At 39.6% G+C, this 23,428-nt stretch overlaps 1 protein-coding gene across 1 annotated transcript in view; it reads right to left on the reverse strand.

Moving 5' to 3' along the window:
* Positions 1-23,428, reverse strand: part of LOC139470946 (orexin receptor type 2-like) — a 107,904-nt gene that overhangs the window by 31,639 nt on the left and 52,837 nt on the right. Inside the window, exon 2 of the mRNA XM_071253269.1 lies at positions 9,721-9,827. The gene's annotated coding sequence lies outside the window, so the exon portion shown is untranslated. The remainder of the gene's footprint in view (positions 1-9,720; positions 9,828-23,428) is intronic.

The raw sequence follows: 23,428 nt of genomic DNA on the forward strand, positions 1-23,428 counted from the left end.
ACACACGTGCATGCACGTCGCTATGTAAGTGCAATAATCTTGAACGCGATGCCACACCTCATTTCACATCCCCTCAGGTCAAGATTATCTCACAAATAGAATTAGATATATGTAGTGAATATGTTGGGTTTAGGATGCTCTGAAATGTATTATAACAACACGAACTGTCAGTCCAATGTTGGTTGGTTGGTTTGTTGTTTAACGCCGCACTCAGCAATAGTCCAGACCAGACAATCCAGTGATTAATATCATGAGCATCGATCCACGTAATTGGGATCGATGACATGCATCAACCAAGTCAGCGAGCCTGACCACCCGTTCCCGTTAGTCGCCTTTTACGTCAAGCATGGGTTGCTGAAGACCTATTCTATCCCGGAATCTTCACGTCTTAAGGCAAGCATGGGTTGCTGAAGACCTATTCTATCCCGGAATCTTCACGGGTCCAGCGCAATGTGGAGGAAGTGGAAGTGATGCATGTCTTAGTGAGTGAGTGAGTGAGAATACCTAGGAATTTGGTTATACATCATTCTCAATGGACACGTTGCCCTCCAGCGTACAGCAAAATTCCACAGATATTTCTGCCTGTAATAATTATTGAACAACGAGAGGTGCCCACTCCTTAATGCTCAAAGAGTGAGTGAGTGAGTGAGTGAGTCGGGTTTAACGCCGCTTTTAACATTATTCCAGTTATATCACGGCGTGTCAGCTTAATGTGGGAGGAAAGCTCGAAGTGATGCAGGTCTCAGACGTTAACCACTTCGGTGAAACCCACGAGCACGGGTATGGTGCTGACAAACCTAGAAATATGAGGCATCAACTAACGATAACAGTATTGTCGCGATCATAAGAAATGTAACATTGCAACTGGGACGACTTGGTCATCCTTGCATAAGCACACAATAGATGTTAATTATAGAGTTACCCCCAGTAAATAAAAACCTGTCACAAACACATGCAAAGGAAAATCAATTATTCACCTAAACAATACAGGAACAGATGGTACAAGTCAAAATATGGAATTGTATAGGACATCATTTTTGTCACTGATGTGTCACATTTGGAAATTCCTCCACGTGCCTACCATAAAACTTGTTGAAAGTTTTAATGAGGCCTTGAATGTTGTAGCCTTGATCACAACCTTTGAGCAAGAGTCTCGATCGTGTCGCGCTCTTAATAATCTTCGCATAAAGAGCATGCTCGATAGTACGTCAAAAGTTGTGGAATGCTGACACAAAAGCTGGAGCTGCTGGAATGTACGAATAAGAACATATGACTTCATGCTACAAATGTTATGTAGAAACGCATATACATCTGCCCTCCTCAACGCCGAATCCATCGCCAAACGCGGTATTCGATATTGTAACAGATGCCATGAACATATTGTTGTATCGATAGGATGTTTAAGATCTGATTAAGCCATCAATCAAATACATCAATCTTCACTTCCTCATCAACAGCAGCTAGTTTGTGGCGGGCAACGTGTTTTGTCCAGTGCCTTGCATTTGCATCCAACTCTGATGAAGAAAAACGGTATGTGCCGCTTCTGTACCAGCTATTCAGCCACCTATGTTAACAGATGTACTTCCTTCCTGGCAGATCGCTTCCTTCCCAGGTATTGTTGACGTACTGCACTTATAGCTGTATCATCCCTCTATCGGTTCAATCCTATTGTGCCTACATCCCAATGTGCCTTCAGAAATTACTGTAGGCACATTGGGACATGTTTATGGCATTGAATATATGTCATATTAGGACTTTTTGAATAAATTGACAACAGGAAACAAATCGAACAAGCTTTCTGGTCTTATCGATAATGTCCCTCGGAGTACCTCTAAAGATAACACAAAAAATCATCAAAACAAATGGATTTCTTGCATTTATGACACTTCAATAACGACAAGCAATAAAATTACATGGATTGATTATTTCTTTTCAAACAGAAATTTGCTTCGTCATAAAATTAAGAATTCTCTCACAGATCGATATATTCAAAAACTGAACTCTGACATAAAAATTTAGAGTAAAAGCAGATTCTGCAAGACAGTTAAAGAAAATACTGACAGTGAATTTTATCTGCAAAATGTATCTAATAAATCTAAAACTAGTTTATAAGTTTAATGCAGACTCCTTGTCACAGTCTACCTGTTGAAACGGGTAGATTACAGAACACTCCTCTCATGGAAAGTATATGTGTATTACGTCCACAAAAATAATACTGCAGATGAATACCAGTTTTCGTTTAAGTGTGTGTATTTCAATGTGAAGAAGGTTTTTTTTATCCTTATCACATTAATCGACCGTCAATTTTCAAACTGACCAAGTTATTTCAATTGAAAAACATACCTACTCTGAGGACACTCTATTATTTCTGTCGCCACATTTTCTGTTCATTTAATCAGAACTGCCACGTCACAAAAAAATAGACCTCTATTTAACTCCCCATTCATAGCCTTGAGTGAATAAGGTTCTGTTCTGTTCTGAGACTGCAACACACTGGCAAGACCTTTTTGTCACAACAACTCCAAATAATTTACTATCGACGGGATTAAGGGGTAATTAATATAACCGCACAAAGATAAGTCATTGTTAAATTCATAGGACAATTAAATCTGTGAACAGCGATCACATCTGTCAATACCTGACCCTATTTACAGCGTTCATTTTTCGTCAAGTGAATCTGACAAATCCGTTCTCCCTTCACTCCGTATCCTGACTAAAAGAACAAAGGACCGATTCATTATGTAACAGAGGCACAGGTGGCCCAGTCGTCTAAGGCGCCGCGATTCGCTGTGCAGAGTTGCGTCCCTTGGGCACGCCAGAAACCTATGATTGTGGGTTCGAATCCCGGTTCGCCCCAATTATGTTTCTAGGTTTGTCAGCACCATACCCGTGCTCGTGGGTTCCACCGAAGTGGTAAACGTCTGAGACCTGCATCACTTCGGGCCTTCCTCCCACATTAAGCTGACACGCCGTGATATAACTGGAATACTGTTAAAAGCGGCGTTAAACACAACTCACTCACTCACTCATTATGTAACTGATGCTCCCTCATCCGTAACATAAGTCAGACATTCGCATGTCCGGTAAGCCACCCTACATTCTTCAGCTGCTTTCTGATAGTTTGATTTACGATAATCGTGTTATCTTGTGAAACACACTTGGATTTTTATCATCTTTGCTGAATGACCATTGCCTGTCTCATTATTAATGTGCGGTTTTTTTTATTTAGTTTGTTTGAACATTCATATACGTGCCTGTCGGCAGATTCATTGCACTTATACGTTTAGTTTACTGTATTATGGTTTTCCAAGAGCGTCGTACGACAGTTGGTCAATAGTTGTTTGATCACATTTCAATATTCAAGGCCTCTGTGAAGCTTGCACACATGTTTGTGGTAGACATGTGGCGGACACTCCACACTTGATGCATCAATGACAAAAGTGATGTCCGATGCAATTCCCTATTTTGACTTGACATAATATGTTCCCGTGTTGTTGTTCAGATATTCCATTGACTTGCCCTTGCATGCGTTTGTGACGGGTGCCACCGGTGGGGTAGGGTACCATTTCTCGGTCACCTGGAATCATCGCTGTTTGATTATAATTTATAAACGCATGCTTATGCTTTTAGTGGAGGTTTCTTTTGAATATGGAAATAGTTTCTGTCGGTTATATTTAATAATGAAAGGAGAATAATTTTATTGCAGCAAAATTATTATCCATTAAATGCTTGCTTATTTTAGCGACAAGATGTACAATGATCTATTTAAACTTCAAAATGACGTCACACACGGTCACGGTTCCGGTTCCTGCCAGTGACGTCAAAACAGTGTGAGTTCGTTTCTAATGTATGAAAATTACCTCATTGTTATATTACATCAACATAGAGTTTTGAAAGAAAAACGAAGGACAGTACTGCAGATGCAGGCACATTATTGTCATAACTGAGACAAAATGGTCATTGAGCTATCTTGATAATCAAACCCGAGACTGCTTCCGACCCCTAAGCCTCACGTTGTGTTTTCAGATGAGCTGATTGCGACCTATTTTCATCTTCAGTCGGGTGACGTTAATGAAGCGAACACTAAAACGAGAAGAATTTCGAGTTTAGCTAACGCATGACCACATTGTTCTGATACTGGGGCTTCTGCAACTGAAAATCAAAGTTCGATAGGAATCACCTTGCAAAGCTTTTGTAGATTTTAGAAAATTGTTCCTACAGAGTCTTATTGAATAGCCCACGTCTAGCCGAAGGCAAGATTTGATAAAAACGGGAACGGTGGCACATCTTTGCTTGTCCTGTTGAAGCGATTACACTAAACAAGCCCCGGACCTTCCCAATGGTAGCAAATATACATCAAATAGGATTTACTTACGTTTGCAAGCGTTCCAGAGTTCATAATCAATGACAAGGCGTTTTGTAAGGGATGGATAAACGCATTATGTCGACCTGTTCCGTCACGAAGCATGTCTGGAGCTTGTAAAGGGCAAATGCCTATGTTATAGGTTATGGCTGCAGTCATGTGACAACTGTAAGCTCATCAAGACGGCTGGGACAAACACAAGTACCACATTATTGTTCCTGTGTTATCCGCCGTATTATTCGCCTATTAAACTTTCATAGGCTACGCTTAAGGGACAGACACATCTCTGGCTTTGTTACTTCCCACAGTGAAAGCAATCTGTATGCGAAATAGAACATGATCCCTTAGTTAGCATCATCAGCTTGAAGGTTTACGTGTGTGTAGATAACAGTGTCAGAAAACTTGTGTATTCTTCATTGACTTTGATTGACGAGAACCGCCACATCTTAACTCTGATATATGTATGAGGTGAGGTGAAATGGGGTTTAACGCCGCGTCCAAGATTATTGCACTTATATAGCGACGTGCATGCACGTGTGTGTGTGTGTGCTTGTACTAGTCCGGACTGATGCCGATTTATGCCGCACTTTAACATGAATAACCCGCTCAGACACAGTGTACTGACTCTGAGCCGACCAGTCCTTGTTTTAGCCCCTTAATGCAGAGTGTCAGACAGGGTAACAACAAGTACCATCTTTTAACGTCTTTTGGTATGACACGGCCGGGGATCGAACCCCGGACCTTCCGCTCTCCGGGCGGACGCTCTACCACTAGACCACGGAGGCGGTCGATATATGTATGAATCGATTAAGATAATCTGTTTCCTAACTTGTTATATATGTATAACATATGTTATATGTTTGGCTGCTGTTCTAGTTCAGACAGAAAAAAATGTCAGTTCTTTGTGTTTGTTGTTTAACGCCGCAATGTTTCAGCTATATGACGGCAGTTTGTATACAATCGGATCTGGACCAGACAATCATTAGATTGGCATTATGAGCATCCATCTACGCAATTGGGATACCATGACGTGCATCAACCACGTCAGCGAACCTGACCACCCGATCCCGTTAGTCACCTCTTACGACAAGCATAGTCGCCTCTTACGACAAGCATGGGTTGCTGAAGACCAATTCTATCCCGGATCTTCACAGAGCTCAAGAATACCAAGTCATATTCATCTCATAAGGTTAATATATGCTAGTTAGGTACATTTCTGCATCGTGAAACTACATAATACATAAACGTCCTACATGTATTAAATATTTCCAAAAGGTACAAATACCTTAAAGTTTGAATGAGTTAATGGAAGCCAATATCCGAGCAATATCGCAGCAGTTTGTATATCCATGAAATGGAATCTGTGCAACACAAATCAGCTGATGACAGAACGGACAACGAATCACACCGTACGATGACAAACAAGTAATTTTGATTTATGGAGCAGATGATTGATGTCATGGAAAAGGTAAATTTATATGCATCCAACAGATTCCTTGGTGTGAAACCTAGTACGTCTAATTAATTTAATGGTCTTCGGGGAATGTGGACTATACCCATTAGTTAGGTTTTCAAAGGTACAGACAAAATATCAGATCAAATTAGTTAAAATTCCTGTAACAAGATATCCAAAGAAATCTTATAAAATGCTATTACTCTATGATCAACAAGGACAGACTAACTTGGTATCTTCTGTTAAGCATCAGCTATATTCGAGTGAGTGAGTATGGTTTTACGCCGCCAGCAATATCACGGCGGGGGACACCAGAAAATGGCTTCACACATTGTTCATGTCGTGAATCGAACATGGGTCTTCGGCGTTACGAGCGAACGCTTTAACCACTAGGCTACCCAACCGTCCCTTTTATTCAAGTGGTCATGGTAATGTATGGACCATATATGGACAGATCATTTCATAGATGCTTTTACTAAGACATTGAAAACAGTTTCTGTAGAGAGCAATCCCTTTTTAATGTAACACTAAAGACATTTCGAAATGCACTTGCAAGATTCAGATGTAGTTCACAAGAACTTTTTATCGAGACGGAAAGAGATATTGGGATCTTAAGAGAACGCAGAATTTGTCAGTCCTGTGATTTAAATACTTTAGAAAGTGACTGCCATCTCTTACCAATAAGTCTGAACTAAAAAAACAGTTCATTGATAAATATTATATCTGTTATCCTAGTTATCCTACAGAAATTTGTTTTGTTAATGTCAAGTAACAATGTTGAAACGAAAAAAATGTCAATGTTCAAATTGAATGCTATGAAGCTGAGATGTTTCATTAGAGTTACGGAAAGCACCTCAACACACAGAATTCTGACGCTTTAGACGACAGGGCAGGGTTTCAATAATTGCAGTCTGTGTTCACACAGAATTGATTTCAGGTTTTAATTTTCAGATTTCAGGTTTCGTTCATACATTTAGATATTCAAAACGTTTCAGTGTGTTCCACCGATTACATGAAGTGCGTTATCGATATTGTATTGCTCTATTATACGTCCGTCAACACTTTACGGTGATTATGGATATAAAAGAGTGATAAAATCAATCAAATTCCAATCAAAATGTATGCATGGCGACACAATAGAATAGGAATAAAGTATTTTAGAGTCTTTTATTAATACTGCATTCTGATTGATTCACTAGCGGTAGTGGATCTACATTAAATCACAATTTACAACGTTATTGATGACCGCATTAACGCAAATGAATTATTACAGTTTCTTAATGATATGATTGAAGTACAGATTGGGGAACATAATGGCACGGGTCTACCAAAGCTGTGCAACGTTAATTGAAGGTAATAGTCATTGATCCCAATATTTTATCACGTACCTTTCACAAGTATCAAATAGATTATGTACAATTGTTGACATTCAGTTTATTTGTGGAGTAAGTGAGTAAGTTTGGTTAAACGCCGCTTTGAACAGCATTCCAGATATATCTGCGTGTCAGCTTAATGTGTGAGGAAAGTGTTCAGACAAAAGGCGGTGGGGCAGCCTAGTGGTAAAACATGTTGGCTCGTAATGCCGAAACGCTTGTTCAGTTCCCCATATTGATATACTTTTTCAAGTCAATTCCCCGTGTCCTGTTTTGTTTGTTGTTTAACGCCGCACTCAGCAATATTCCAGCTATATAGGGCTGTCTGTAATCGAGTCTGGGCGCGACAAACCTTACATGTGATTGATGATATCATGAGCATCGATCCACGCATTTCTGATACGACTACATCATTGAAGTCAGCGAGCCTGACCGACCGATCCCGTTAGTCGCCTCTTATGACCAGCATGATCGCCCTTTATGACAAGCATTGGTTGCTGAAGACCTATTCCAACTCGTATATTCACGGGTCCTCGATGTGCTGAAATGTGTTGCTCAAAGAGGCGTAAAACTCACTCACTCACTTCAACCAACAAATTTCACTCATTGAGAGAACGAAAACTACAACGACACGAATGTGTTAAAGCAAGAAGATTCGCAATCCGATTTGAGTTTAATTGCCGGTCGTACAAGGCGACTTAATGGATCGGGTGGTCAAACCCAATTACTTGGTTGGTTGCGATTTATCGTATCCTGATGGCATGGATCGTTGTTCCTATTATCAATCATTGGTTTGTCGGGACCAGACTCGAATGAAAACAGTCTACGGTCTTAAAACTTTGCTATTGCAAACAACCAAACGTATAATATAGGATAAATAGTTTTGCAGATAATATAATCTACCCCTATGTATGATACACGGGTATGACATGATTATGATCTATTTTTTCTATTTAATAAAAGCACATTTTGACACTGATAATTGCAAGTGTGTAACATTTAAGCTAAGCATTATGTAGGTCCTACACTTGGACGTTTACTGGAGACTGAGAGACAATACCAGATCTAGACGTTGTTAGATGAGACAGATTGTGTTATATGTTCACACGGGGACAAATGGATATAATCCAATCTCCAGCCATTAGACATATTGAGGGCTCATCTTAAAAATGCTTTTAGGAGAAATAATATAACTGTCCCATTGTCCCCGCAAATACAGATGGAACAAATCCTTTTCGTAATCCCATTCCTTTTGAACTGATTTATTTCTGAGAATAACTGATCGTGACTAATGCATGGATATGTGAAAATCCCGTCTAATAATGAATCGATTGATATTTCCGCTTCGTAAATGTTGGTCCAAGTAGTTTTTTCATCTTGCAGTGCGCTTCCAAATGATATAATTGAATTAAAGAATGAGGATAGCATGTGAATTATACCCAATATTGGAATCACCAGCGTTACTTGCACTCGACCTTTTAAAAGACACCATATATGAATGTATGCTCAAAATAGAATCATGTATGTGATAGACCCTGCAGCTCTGGAAGTGTTGGGAACTACCCCTTGTAAAATGCTGGAACTTTTAAGATGGCATATGCATACAATCACATCAATTTGCTCTTGAGAGTCTCAACGTCTCGGTTCAAACGCTCTTATACTCTTAATAGGAAGAATCCGACGTAATGCATGTGTCAAGTATGTGTCCCCAATGTACCTTTCAAACAGACGCCGATCACAATTATTCAAAAATTGATGCATAAAACAGTCGTGAAGTAGCGTCCGTAGTTCTGGGGTAGTTGACATAATGGTCCTATGATTTTGATTACTGAATATTTTTTACATAGGTCATCGAAATTATACCAAATGTACGGAATGCTATTACAGACACAATTGTCATGTAGTCAATATACATAATTGGCAGAACATATAAACTTTAAAGTTACATCACTGTAATCATGTACCGGAAGACAAAACGGTTTGTAAGTTTGGTCAGTAAATGTTACATTTTCAACATATCCTTAATAATAATAAACATCATCATCAATCATCATCATCATCATCAATCATCATCATCATCATCATCATCACCACCATCATTGATTTGTAAAACGCCTAATATCCAACCAGTGCTTTCAAGTGGCGCTGTTACATATTAATTATTACCCCGGTCAATGGATCGATGTGCACTGGATATTCATTCCCAGCTCCCTGGGGAGTATGCAACTCAAGCTGCCTCTCAGGCGCTGGAAGTTTAGCTGTGACACTGCTCATCTTATCTGAGGTAGATCTGACTATGACGTGTCATACAACGAAGAAGTTCGATTTAACATCAACATCACCACCCTTAATCTAAAAATAAAGTGAGCATGCTGAGCCAAGAGACAAAGATAGCAAGGCGAATCAGAACTAACCACGCTGCCAGAACGCGAGGTACCCTTGACGACATCATGACGTACAATCCTGCAGCATGTTAGCAAATACGTCAGAGATAAGAAACCCGCCATTCCAAATCATTAATGTGTACTCACATGTCAAAGTGTTGCACTTTCAGGGAAAATTTATGAAATGCATCTGTCCATTTGATCCAAAATCTCCTTTGTTCCCATTGTTTGCAGTGCCTTCATAACGGTGTGCTCTGAAAATATAACGAAGTCCATGTTCAGGAACAAGCTCGTAATATACTGACATACAATATACTGGAAAGGTTAATTGTACTATGTTCCTGATAAATAAGACGAAAATAGATTCAGATAAGTAGGAATTGGACATTTAATTATAAAGCTACGAATACAGGCTCGTACTGATATTACCAAACAAACGTGAAAAGCCGGAAAAGGATTGAGCTCGTGTAATGTCTCAAGATCAATATTCAACAAAGCAAATGATCGCTTCCGTCGCCATTAATTCCTTCTAAAAGGGAAATAGTTCTTATCAAAGAAAGCCACGTTCTGATGCGTTACAACAAGAAATGAAAGCGGCAAATAAACTCAGATAAAGAACATAAAAATATCAACGCTTCTGTCTTGAATCCGTAAATACTGCTAACATATTGGCAGGCAATGCATTATTTGAAACGTATGGTTACCATAAGGATTCATGAAAGGTTTTGCTCGCCTCGCGCTCATTTTTGTTGACATTTTAGCGTTTTTTTAAAGCATACTTTGCGGTTTCTAAGCTTATAGAGCGAGTGAGTGAGTTGGGTTTTAACGCAGCTTTGAACAGTATTCCACTTATTTCACGGCGAGTCAGCTTCATGTGGGAAGAAAGCTCGAAGTGTTGCAGGTCTCAGACGTTAACCATTTTGGTGAAGACCACGAGCACGGATATGGTGCTGACAAACCTAGAAATATTATCGGGTCGTTTTCATGATCAAGGTTTCTGGCGTCCCAAGGGACGCAACTCTGAAAGCCAAGCGGAGCCTTTGACGACTGGGCTACCCGTGTCCCCTTGACAACTTGAAAACATATATAAAGAGCGCGAAAAGAACAGTTTTTGCTGCACATAAGTGTGAGTATTTTACCACTGAAATATGCATTGTGCTAAAATGTGCAACACATGTTGTAATTAAAGTATAGTTCTACCCATGTTGTAATTAAAGTATAGTTCTACCCATGTTGTAATTAAAGTATAATTCCACCGCATGTTGTAATTAAGGTATAGTTCCACCCATGTTGAAATTAAGGTATAGTTCTACCCATGTTGTAATTAAAGTATAATTCCACCGCATGTTGTAATTAAGGTATAGTTCCACCCATGTTGAAATTAAGGTATAGTTCTACCCATGTTGTAATTAAGGTAAAGTTCTACCCATGTTGTAATTAAAGTATAGTTCTACCGATGTTGTTATTTAAATGAAGCTCTACTCCTACGCGTTATGTAATAAAGTATAGTTTTGCCCTAAACTATTTTAGTTCAAGCTAGAAGACGTCTGTCGGTGATATATTACACAACACATGGGGGTCGAGCAAACTATAGTTAAGGTTTCCTTTGTGTTTAAATAGAAATGCTTTAAAATCAAATATGCAATAACAGGCGCCGTAAATTGGAAATATCCGAACAGGGCTAACTGATGGGCTGTTCCACCTACAGTAAACTACGGTTATAACGAACTTAAAGGGACTGCTAATTTTAGTTTGTTATAACCGTAGTTCGTTATAAACATATATACAGTATAACTACAGCACATTGTCGGGACCAAAAAGTAAGTTCGTTATATCCGTCAGTTCGTTATAAGCGTGTTCGTTATAACCGTAGTTTACTGTAATTGCATGCATCGTCACTTTTAGAGACAAACTACGTTTGTTGTTTGTTGGTTTGTTGTTTAACCCTCAGCAATATTCCAGCTATGTTTCATTGGTCTGTAAATAATCGAGTCTGGACCAGACAATCCTCAAATCTTTCGACAAGCACGGGTTGCTGAAGACCAATTGTAACCCGGATTTTCAGGGGTCTCACCACTAGCAGCTTATACTTAATTTATATTGCATTTAGTACGTTCTATCACGAATCATGACTTACAGAAGAAGTCTCATTACGGTGAGAATTGGTTAAAAAGACTATATGTTCATGAACATTTGCGTATTCGACTCCAGGGCTCGTATAGTGCTGTAGAAACATTTGACAGAAAGGCTTGATTGTCCGCAGGAGTGCAGCTAAATATATTGCAAGAATACTCATGATCTGACAAAATCCTTTAAGACAGGGGATCTATTTTCAATTCTGAAGTTGTATATCATGAAAAAATATATCCTTAGATTTATTTAACAAAATCCCTCCGTACTGACATCAAAGGTCTATCTAAGCTCCACCAAGGGCACAGTGAAGTTTGTTTATTAGATCCAGAAGAGTACAGTACGGTGTTATTCCAATTCGAGTCTGATTCCAATGTTACATTCTTGCAATTACGAAAGCAATTGTTTTAAATGGTCCAGATAGACTGTGTCAAGACAACTGTTGTCACTAGGGTACATGATATTAACACGTGAGAGTAGGTCCGGTACATTTTAAGTCTTGGGGGTTTGACGTGCATGCATGTGCGTGTGTGTGTGTGCGTGTGTGTGTGTGTGTGTGGGGGGGGGGGGGGGGGGGTGCGTTTGTGCGTTTGTGCGTGCGTGCGTGCATGCGTGCGTGCGTGCGTGCGTGCGTGCGTGCGTGTGTGTCTGTTTTTCTGCTTGTACTAGTCAGGACTTTATAATTCCAGCACACAGAGACATCATGCCGCAGTTTTACATGGATACCCCACGTAGACACATTACACTGATATGGAGACGACCAGTCCCTGGTTTATCCCCTTAATGCCGAGCGCCAGGCAAGATAACAAATAACAAGGATCAATCCATCGACCTTCCGCTCTCCGTAATAATTCGGGACAATGAAGTACAATCATGTTATGGTTGTGAGAGCGTAAACATAACTGGGTCACAGTAGAGGAACTGCACGCCGGCTGGATTGAATAGAGGATCTCACCCTCGTGTCAGATTTAATTTATCATCAAAAATCATTCTTTAACTTGTTCACTTTGTAAACAGTAAAGGCCACTATCTTGTGTGTAAAGGTAGAGCTACCAAGCTTCAGAGGCAGATATATTAGTAATGTCACTTGACTGACGACATGGGAACCGATGACGTCACAATGGTCTGCAATGCCTTCTGATGCAGCTTCATTGTAGCGTTATCGCCACGGAGCTATCATTTCATCCTAGCTTAGCGATATCTCTAATAGAAGACAATAGGGACTGATGCAGATTTATAGTGCTGGAACACTGAGATACCATGCCACAGTTTAACATGGGTACCCCACTCAGACACAATATACTGACTCCGAGCCGACCAGTCCTTGTTTTAGCCCCTTAATACCGAGCGCCAGACAGGGTAACAACAAGTACCATCTCTTAACGTTCTTTGGTATTACGCGGCCGGGGATCGAACCCCGGACCTTCCACTGTCCGGGTGGACACTCTACCATTAGACCACAGAGGCGGTCCCAAGAGTCCACGAATCATACATGACGTGAAGCTGAAAATACCTCCAAGTATGCCAGGTCTGTAGACCATCAGTTGTGTCATTCTTTCACTCTCAGTTGTCAGGAAATCATAGACGTCATCGAACGTTTCGTGACGTCACAGCATTTGAGGATTATACCTTGTCTGTGTTACAAATCATGTTGAGTGAGTGCTACCAAAAATTACTTTTAACTTTTATATTTTAGAATGTCAATGAGCATCTGCATGTGTTACTAAGTACTTGAAGCCCGGAAGTGGAAAATAACATTTTCAAATTTATGTCTAGGGTACATGTGATGCCAACAGCAGTAACATCAGGTACAATGGCGGTGTCACGTGAGCACAAGACCGGGGTTAAAATAAGCCCAAGGGCGTCTTCTAAACCCTTCAGAACAGGTCCAACCCGTTAGGAGATGTCCAACTCTGCACAAGGACCGGGGATAGTATATGACGTCTTGGCTAAATGTAGGGAAACAAGTAACGTTCTGTGTAGTGTGTGCGTGTATGCGTGCGTGCGTGTGTGTGTTTGTTTGTGCGTATGTGTGGTTGTGTGTGTTATTAGTTTCAACCGGTAGTAGTAGTAGTAGTAGTAGTAGTAGTAGTAGTAGTAGTAGTAGTAGTAGCAGAGGCAGCAGTAGTGGTTGTGGGAGTAGTAGTATTTGTTGTCTGGGTTTGAGCGGCGAAATATGTGTGTTCCACAGCTTGTTCAAGACGAAACTGACGATAACATATGTAGTAGAAATGTTTCTGGTGTACTTGTGATAGATGGTGAGAACCAGGCCGCACCAAAATAGATTTACAAGGATGATTCCAACAAGCACACTGTGTTGCACATATACAAAGAACGGTCCTGACCATGAAATATTGTGTTTGTTTATTACGACCCTTTAATGAACTTGACGTCAATATGTGTGATCAAGATTATTCTCCAGACTTAGTGTACAATCTCCATTGAATAAAAGAGTTGCTTTGTCTTCAGCTCCTTGTTAATATAGCTTCTCTTCTACGTCAAGCATATGGAGTTGTATCTCAAAAGGAGTTGCTTTGTCTTCAGCTCCTTGTTGAATATAGCTTCTTTTATAACGTCAAGCATATTGAGTTGCATCTCAAAAGGAGTTGCCCTGTCTTCAGCTCAAAGTTAAAAATACCTTCTTTTTTACCTCCAACAAATAGAATTGTATCTCTTTTGGAGTTGCATTTCCAAGTTGAATATATCATCTTTCTTTCGCCAACCAAATGGTAAGGTATCTTTACTGAAGTTGTTTTGTCTTAATCTCCAAATTGAATAAATCTTCTTTTCTTCGTCTTCAGCGCCCAGTCGAATAGATTATCATATCTACTTCAAGTACATAAAGTTCAGTCAACCATAAATATAACGTATCCAGTTTCACAAAACAGAGTTCTAGTAATGCATCAGCCATTAATCTAAAGAATTACTCTTTACACTACCAAAACCATGCTACCATTTAATCGATCTGCAGCCTATGGCATATGTTAATAAGTTGAGAGCTGCGTCATACACGGTCAAATGTGTCATTTAATCAGATGTGATTGCCAGGCAGGTACCGTCCAAGGAACAACAACGGTATCGATGTCGATGTCGATGTCAGTGTCGATGTCGGTGTCGGAATCAATGTTGGACCGGTGATATATGACTCCATATCCTACATTCCCCTGTCACCGTGCCTGCTTCTGAACAAAAATGTCTCCATGTGCGCAAACTAGATCGCGACACAAGATTGCCTCATGTAGACAATCTACATAACACCATATCAAGCACACATCAACACATTCCAGATTGTGATTCAAAACCTCAAAATGAGGTGTGAATATCTAAGAATAAGGAATTGACATATTTTCTAAAAAGTAGAAGCCATGCGTAATCGACCTATTAACACGAATACTTGACTATTGTTATCCACTAGGCTCAATGGCTAAGCTCTCTGACTTTGTTACAGCATTTGCCGTTCAGCATCAAATGCACCCAAATGAATATATCCTTACCTTACGTCCCCGTATAATGCGAGATAAGCATGACGCATCCGTCTGGTAGGATTAAATGCCAGTGTGGTACAGGATATTTCTGTGGTACTATTCGTGTTTGATCCAGCAGTAAGTTACTTTGCTGTCTGGAAATACAGCCGATATTGAGTTTCCTGGTCGATTTATATCCGAAGACACATAGATTAGGTAGCCTCAAGAGACCAATCGCCCATTAGAAACTTTCGTGTAGTTCATCATGTAATCTTGTTCTCCTTCTATTCGCAATTATACATCAAAACTTTCACTTAAAACAAAGACACAGGTCTCATGTATACCGTACTCCACATAACTTATCAAGAGGTATGGGACGGATTGTAATTTGTGGACAAATCAATGTTTTCCTCAATGCGACCGTATCTTACAAATGGTTTCAAGGGACTATAGACACATCCTCGGATACAATCAAGGACCATCTTTAGTATGGCCCTGGGAATAGCCTGTAGCTGTACTTCAGATGACGTCTGACGATTGCAAAATGTTAATACTGCATTATCATGAACACCAATACAGAATCTATCCGTGTTACTTAATTCTGGGGCACGGGTGGCCCAGTCGTCTAAGGCGCCGCGATTCGCTGTGCAGAGTTGCGTCCCTTGGGCACGTCAGAAACCTATGATTGTGAGTTCGAATGCCGGTTCGCCCCGATTATGTTTCTAGGTTTGTCAGCACCATACCCGTGCTGGTGGGTTTCACCGAAGTGGTAAACGTCTTAGACCTGCATCACTTCGGGTTTTCCTCCCACATTAAGCTGACACGTCGCGATATAACTGGAATACTGTTAAAAGCGGCGTTAAACCTAACTCACTCACTCACTCATTTAATTCTGTGCAAAAATAAGGTAATGGTGATTATAAAGAATCCCCCAGGGGAAGGGTAGTAGTAGTAGTAGTAGTAGTAGTAGTAGTAGTAGTAGTAGTAGTAGTAGCAGTTGCAGTAGTAGTAGTAGTAGTAATATCAGTAGTAGCAGAAGTAGTAGTAGTAGTGGCAGCAGTAGTAACAGTAGTAGTAGTAGTAGAGCAGTTGCAGTAGTAGTGGTAATATCAGTAAGAGCAGAAGTAGTAGTAGTAGTAGAAGCAGTTGCAGTAGTGGTAGTCGTAGTAGTAGCAGCAGCAGCAGTAGTAGCAGTAGCTGTAGGAGTAGCAGTAGTAGTCGTAGCAGTTGCAGAAGTAGTGGTAATATCAGTAGTAGCAGAAGTAGTAGTAGTAGTAGTAGCAGCAGTAGTAGTAGTAGTAGTAGTAGTAGTAGTAGTTGCAGTTGCAGTAGTAGTAGTAGTAATAGCAGAAGTAGTAGCAGTAGTGGTAGCAGTAGTAACAGTGGTAGTAGTAGTAGTAGTAGAGCAGTAGCAGAAGTAGTAGTAGTAGAAGTAGAAGCAGTTGTAGTATTGGTAGTCGTAGTGGTAGCAGCAGTAGTAGTAGTAGTAGTAGTAGCAGCAGCAGCAGCAGTAGTAATAGTTGTAGCAGTTGCAGTAGAAGTGGTAATATCAGTAGTAGCAGAAGTAGTAGTAGTAGTAGTAGTAGTAGCAGTAGCAGAAGTAGTAGTAATAGTAGTTGTAGTAGTACCAGTAGTACTAGTAGTAGTAGTAGTAGTAGTAGTAGTAGTAGTAGTAGTAGTAGTAGTAGTAGTAGCAGAAGCAGATCATTATAAAGAATCTTCCATTTGAGATTCGGAGAGGGGAAGGGAGTGGTATGCTGTTTCCTTTTATAAAAATAATCCGTTCTCGAAGATGCGGAAGAAAGTTTGTCCTCCACTTTCACTCGACTTGTGGGTTAATAAACCATGTTTTGTTCCTCTTTTTGGAGTATTAATGCTGTATAGTAATTAAATGTCTTGAAGCACTGACGGAAAATATATTTGGTCACAAACCACATACCACAAACCACACCGCCTCCTGCCCCGGAACATCAAATAGTCAACTGTTTGATTTGTCTTTTTTAGACGTTGGCAAGTAACAGTAAAGGCAAGATAGTTCATAGATGACAACTTCCTTATTCTATTATGATGCGACGTTTAAGAATAGATCCTTTTACCTTATTTATCCTTTGTTGTTGTTGTTAATCCCCTTTCTGTTTTCCTTCAAGTTGTTATTGTCAATCCTTATTTGAAGTATATATGTCTCTCCTGTGCTGTCTTACTTCACTATTGCTAGACAACGGTATAAGGATCTCTACCGAAACATCGCATCATAATCGAAAAAAGACATCATCCATAAATATCTTGTCTTTACTGATATCAAATAGTCAGTCCACAAGTACACATGTCAATCTGTACGTGTATATGTACGTCTGTTAATAAAGTTAATGTTCTTGTCATGATGAACATTCCATATGGACATGTGTCCTAACATGTAATATAAATTCATAGCTGTGATGTTGCCGACAAGAAAGGAACTTTGAAAGCTATGCGCCAAGTTTTAAATAGAAGTTCAAGAGTAGCTATAGCGACGTATTGTGCAAGGGGAGATCACATCCTACAAGGCCTGTTACACTTGTGAACCAGCGCTTGTCCTCAGCACAGGATGCTGGAAAGAAATTCTATCATCCGCCAAAAAAACACTTTCAATTACTTCATCACAAAAACGTATTCCGAAGTTGTCGCCAATATTATTACGAGGTGGTTTATGAGTATGCTGTACATAACATGGTATGGCATCATATACAAATTGATATAAAAAACTCACAAATTGCATTTTGTTTTGTAAAATAGAAGATGATGAAAAAAATAAATTGCATTTCTTTCTACAATCTACCAAACAAGCACGAGCATATGAGTCAAAATGGATTAATAAAGCTTTCATAAACATCGTTGTGACTTCTTCAACAGCGAGAAATATTATTGACAATATCAAAGAATTCTATAAATTTGACTTTGTTGGACTTGCCAATCCCATTTTTATTGCCCGTTGTCAAGCCTGGAGACGAAAGATCGGCAACAGATTCATTTTTGTACAGATCATGCGTAAATCAATTTATTTCTTTGTGTACAATTATCCGCTTGTCTGCACTTGCATCACAATCACTATCTGTTGAACACTTCTCAGTGGGAGTCTTTCAAGAAATTACTGTCTATTCAGCGTCACTTTCTGACTTCTGTAACAATTTAGCTCAGCAAAATAATACGTCTGACCTCTTCCAAGAGACACACAATTGTCATAAACAGCGGAAAGGAAATATGATAGCGTATCATCAGTAGAATTGTCACATACGGATTCTGACAGTGTCTGAATATGATCTCTCCATCATTTGCAAGCTCTATTAATGAACGCTGCCTTCCGGCGTTGCGATGACCGCCGGACATGTTCCGAATGTAAATGACGCGGTCACAGACAGCCGATGGACACTGTGAAACCTTACGTTGCCGAGCAGGTTACGGTTCAGCAAAAAGGAAATTACCTCTATTAGTTTAAAGTTGGATGCAATCAAACCTTTTGATGCGTCAAATCTTCAGACAGGTGTGTGATTACTGCCACCATGGTACTAAAGTGCAACCAGGGCCCCATCACTTCCTCTATGTGTTAGCAAATGTCTTTTGTGGGGCGTTAACAGACGCAAATACGTTATTGGAATGTCGGTCCCGAATGAGTCCGGGAGCATTGAAAGGACTCCCCTCCCCGAGGCGCTGGTGTTTCTCTGATCACTCCCCAGACACCTCTGGAATCCTTTCCACTAATTAAACGACAAAAACGCGACAAATTTTCAATTAATTAAATCCTACTTTACCCACGATATCATTGCCGGTCGGGGAAGAAAATCAGCTGTATGCTGAATACAGTGATTATTTGAGCGAGATCGATGCTTGATTAAGCGGCCGTCTATCTTTAGGATAGGCTCTGGACTTAACCACACTTTCCTAACTGCCATACAAAGATCCTTCTCTTTCTAATGGTCGACATGGCCCCGATCAGTACCCATGGTATGTACCAGAGGCTTTGACGGTCACTATGCATCCTATACGAGGCATTCTACGATGTCATCGAAAGAAGAACACAAGGGCGGTTTACAATACATTTTAAATAGCTCCGATTTCATACTGTGATTCAGACAAACTAAAAAAGCAATGTCGTATAAGAAGCATTACTTAATTACTTGGGGATTTTTACGATAAATGTTGCTCTCAGTGTTTGTGAAGCAAAAAAGAGGGTCAACTGAGACATTTTAAAAATAGAACTCTTAGCTCCTGTTTTAATTTGAAATAAAGTCTCATTTTACTCAGCAACGTTTCCACGAACATGAAACACATGGAAAAGCTTTCAATTTGGTTAGAAAACATCATTATTTTTAACTTTAATTTGAGAACACGTTAATCGTATGTAATATGGCGTTGTTGAATGGCACAGAGATACAAGTAGCATGTTATTGAGCTGAAAACAGGCTCGTCCATAGAAACACAGGTTTTTACTAGTTTGTTAGTCTTACTTTTTAATGGATCAACTTCACATATAATCACACAAACGAACACATTGTCAACTCTCAGGGTGGATCTTGGCTCAAACGTTTGTTTGTTCTGAACGTTAACGTTAAACACTTTTGTATTTGTATTTTTAGAGAAAACAATCTCCAAGTCGTGTTTTCTTATTGCACGGTACATGTATAAACTTCAAGTACACACTTTGAAGTGTAAGTGATGGAACCCAATGCGATGTTTGTTGCTCCATTTTTGTTTGGTACACGTTTTATTTGCTGCATGTACATGTTTATTTGTTTGTTTGTCACACCCTGCAAAATTCCAGCTCTGTGACGGCGGTCTGTAAATATTCGAGTCTCGACCACCATGAACATGCTCCACAACCTGATAGCCTTCTCCACCATTTTACCATTTGTTGGACATTGTAATGAGCGCCCCGTGTGAAGCGTATAAAAAATATTGCAAAAATAGCTTGGCCTGACGCAAAACATGAAAAAATCAGTAATTGTTCAGGACTTGATTTTGTGACCACTAAATTGCATGGTTCCTTCTTTCCAAGAGAGAAATTGAAGAGAGTATGAAAAGATAAAATATTATGTTACAAACAGCAACCCAAAGAGAGTTTGTCTGAACCAAAGTTACTCGCTGGTCACGAATCTGAATATGATCCTTGATCTATCAGCACCATTTATATAACTGATATACTGTTCAAAGTGACGTGTATTAATATAAACGCCAGAGTACAGACATATTTGGTTTTCCATCAAATGACACTATGGCAGAAAAGCAAAATAGAGGTGAAAATTATATGAATAAATCGCTGACGTCAGAGATGACAAAGAGTTTGCATGTCATCTACCTGTGTCAATTACCGGTGGGCGCTGCTGTACCAGTAGCACCCGCCACACACACAATGTATTTGTTTGTTGTCTACGCCGCACACCTGTACTATTGCCAACTCACTGTCTATCGGCGCCAACTTCATGAAGGGCAAACGTGTTCATATAAAATCATCATTTAAAATAAATATCTTTTAAAAAGCAGTTTATCACGCATTGATAAAACCATACGTTCCTGCGTCGGTCGCTATTCTTACAGCAAATGGGAAATATCCGGTTCAATGATTGCTTTCCTCAAGTTGTAACGTACAGCGATGTTTTTCTTATTGCCAGTGGCATCCAGGATTACAGCGGATGTAGCAATGCACAGTCTGTAATATTACCCTCAGATCGGTAGTGTTCTTAAAAGCAATATTTGATTCTTTAGAAGGAAAAAATGAAGGCTTTCTGAACTTATTTACTAATATCAACAAGGAACGTGATCATTAGACCTCATTCAAATGTCACTGAGTAAATCAACTAGAAATGTTAACATAAAAAACTACACTGCTTCCAGAAATATGGATGTTAAACATATTCCATTGATGCTTTCTACAGGGACGTGCACAAGGCTGTGTTAGAGAGATGATACAAATTCAAAGGTCTTTGATTATCCTGGCGTTAAGACAGTGTAGGAAGCGATCAATTTTTATCAAGGGGGTCAATAAGTGTATGGGCATTAAAAGCGATACTTTGACGTGAAGACAAATACATATTGTAAACGCCTAACGATTACAATCTTTTGATGACTTGCGTTGACAAACACAGCTGTACGTAAGGACGACATCTACATAAGTTTGTAAAAATAGATAGGTTGTATTATGAACTGTTGAAACTCACGTATTTCTGTTAAGAAGAGCAATGAGTGACGTTAACGTCCATCGAAGGACATTAAAATAATTCATTTGTCAGAAACAAAATATTGATCAATGTGTGGTTACATTTGCAGCCGTTCAGGAATCAATCACATAATCATTTGTAATTATATATCCTTGTTCAACTCCGTTTATTGATCATCAGAATATCAATGGTTTATATTTTGCTTTGATAAAAACATCAGCATTACTTCAGCTGACATATTCTAATTTGGAAGACCTTGTTGACGCTATCGAATTGCAATGCTTCTATCTGTTAACCTTCTGCACAGTCGCATATAAACAAGATCACGTTAATTCCAGATTTAAACGCATTCGCATTCGCATATAAACATGTCATTGATCTAAAAAAATAAATGCGTTGTTTTTTACACATTGAAATCATAAATGTATTTGGGCGGAGGGGTTGTTGTTGGTTTGTTGTTTAACGCCGCACTCAGCAATACCCCAGCTACATTGTATATGACGGCGGTCTGTAAATAATCTAGTGTGGACCAGACAATCCAGTGATAAATGGGCGGGGGAGTAACCTTGTGGTTAAACCGTTCGCTCGTCACGCCAAAGATCCGGTTTCGATTCCCCACATGAGCGCAGCATGTGTGAAGCCAATTTTAGGTTCCCTGCCGTGATATTGCAAGAATATTGCTAAAAGCAGCGTAAAAACATACTCACTCACTATAAACGTATTTAGACGATTAAGCATGTTAGGTTTTAAACATTCAATCTTTGACTTTAATCACATTTCCAAATATGTTTATCCCCTTAAATGCATAAATCGTACGTTTTGGGACAAGAGATGTGGCCCCAAAAAGGATTGGATGGTCAAATTCAGCGACTTGGCCGATTGCATAAAATCGTGTCCCGAAAGGGTCGACCAATGCCCATGTTTCAGTTTCTGGTTACAAGTTTATTATTTACAGGCCGCTGTTGTACAGGTGTAATATTGCTCAAAGTGGCGTTACAACATGTACTCACTCACTTCCGCCTATTGCAGGTATCTCATTATTTGTGCATTAATGAGTAATGAATTATTCTATGATTGCCACTAAAAGCAACAGGATCATGGTGACCTTGGGTACGTCTGTTTTGCTTCAGGAAGAATTATTGGTGACTCCCTCAATGGTGCTTTCAAATTGATTCCAACATTCCAACACTGCTTCACACACTGGATAACCCGCCCATGTAATAGAACATCTATGCGGTTGAATCTGTTGAAACGTGAACGTCCTTTGGAAATGGAAATGACATTTGTATCACATAACACTTTCGGACATACGCTAACAATAGGATGGGAAGTGAAGGAACCGCATCATATAATGTTCGACTTTGATTACCATTATTCACATGTCCCGGTTTGTTTGGTAAAAAGGGATGAAGCGAGTGTCATCCGTTCTTCCCGATGCGGTGTTCGTGTAGGAGTTTCAAGCCTCCCACACTCGTTTTGTTATCGACTTTTGGGAATACAATTGATAACCCTTTCCCTTTGCCACATTAGATCAACTTCCGCATTTAACGGTTGTCTGATGACATTTATTCTCAAGATCTAGAATTCCTGCAGGTCACAAAGGAAATACGAATCATGAATGTAGCAATAATTATAATGATAATAATAACAATAATAAATTAAAATAATGAGACTGTCCAACACATTGCCAGTGGACGCCCAGCTTTGGCACAAACACAGTTTCTAAAGCGACATGATGGTGTGGCTCGTTGATTTTATTACCGTCTTCGCCATGCTTGTGGTTTTGACATGGTACGACCCAGAATATGTGGAGGGTGTCATGGAAAATGATAAACACAAAATTCTTTGGAATAGTCCCGTATATAGTCTAAGACCTATCCAGGCCAACAAGCCCGATCTCTGTCATTTTTTATTAATCCAATGAAATCATTTACATCATTGAATTTTCTGTCTTGTGATTGACAACATTGAGGAAAAACATGGCAAATATGCGGACCTCGCTTTCGATATTGTCACGCTTGCATCCCAAGTAACAACTTGTCCGACTTCCTATTGTTCTCGGTGCATTAGGTT

This window comes from Haliotis cracherodii, unplaced genomic scaffold (assembly GCF_022045235.1).
Source record: "Haliotis cracherodii isolate W230 unplaced genomic scaffold, xgHalCrac1.p SCAF_21, whole genome shotgun sequence".
NCBI lineage: Eukaryota > Metazoa > Mollusca > Gastropoda > Lepetellida > Haliotidae > Haliotis > Haliotis cracherodii.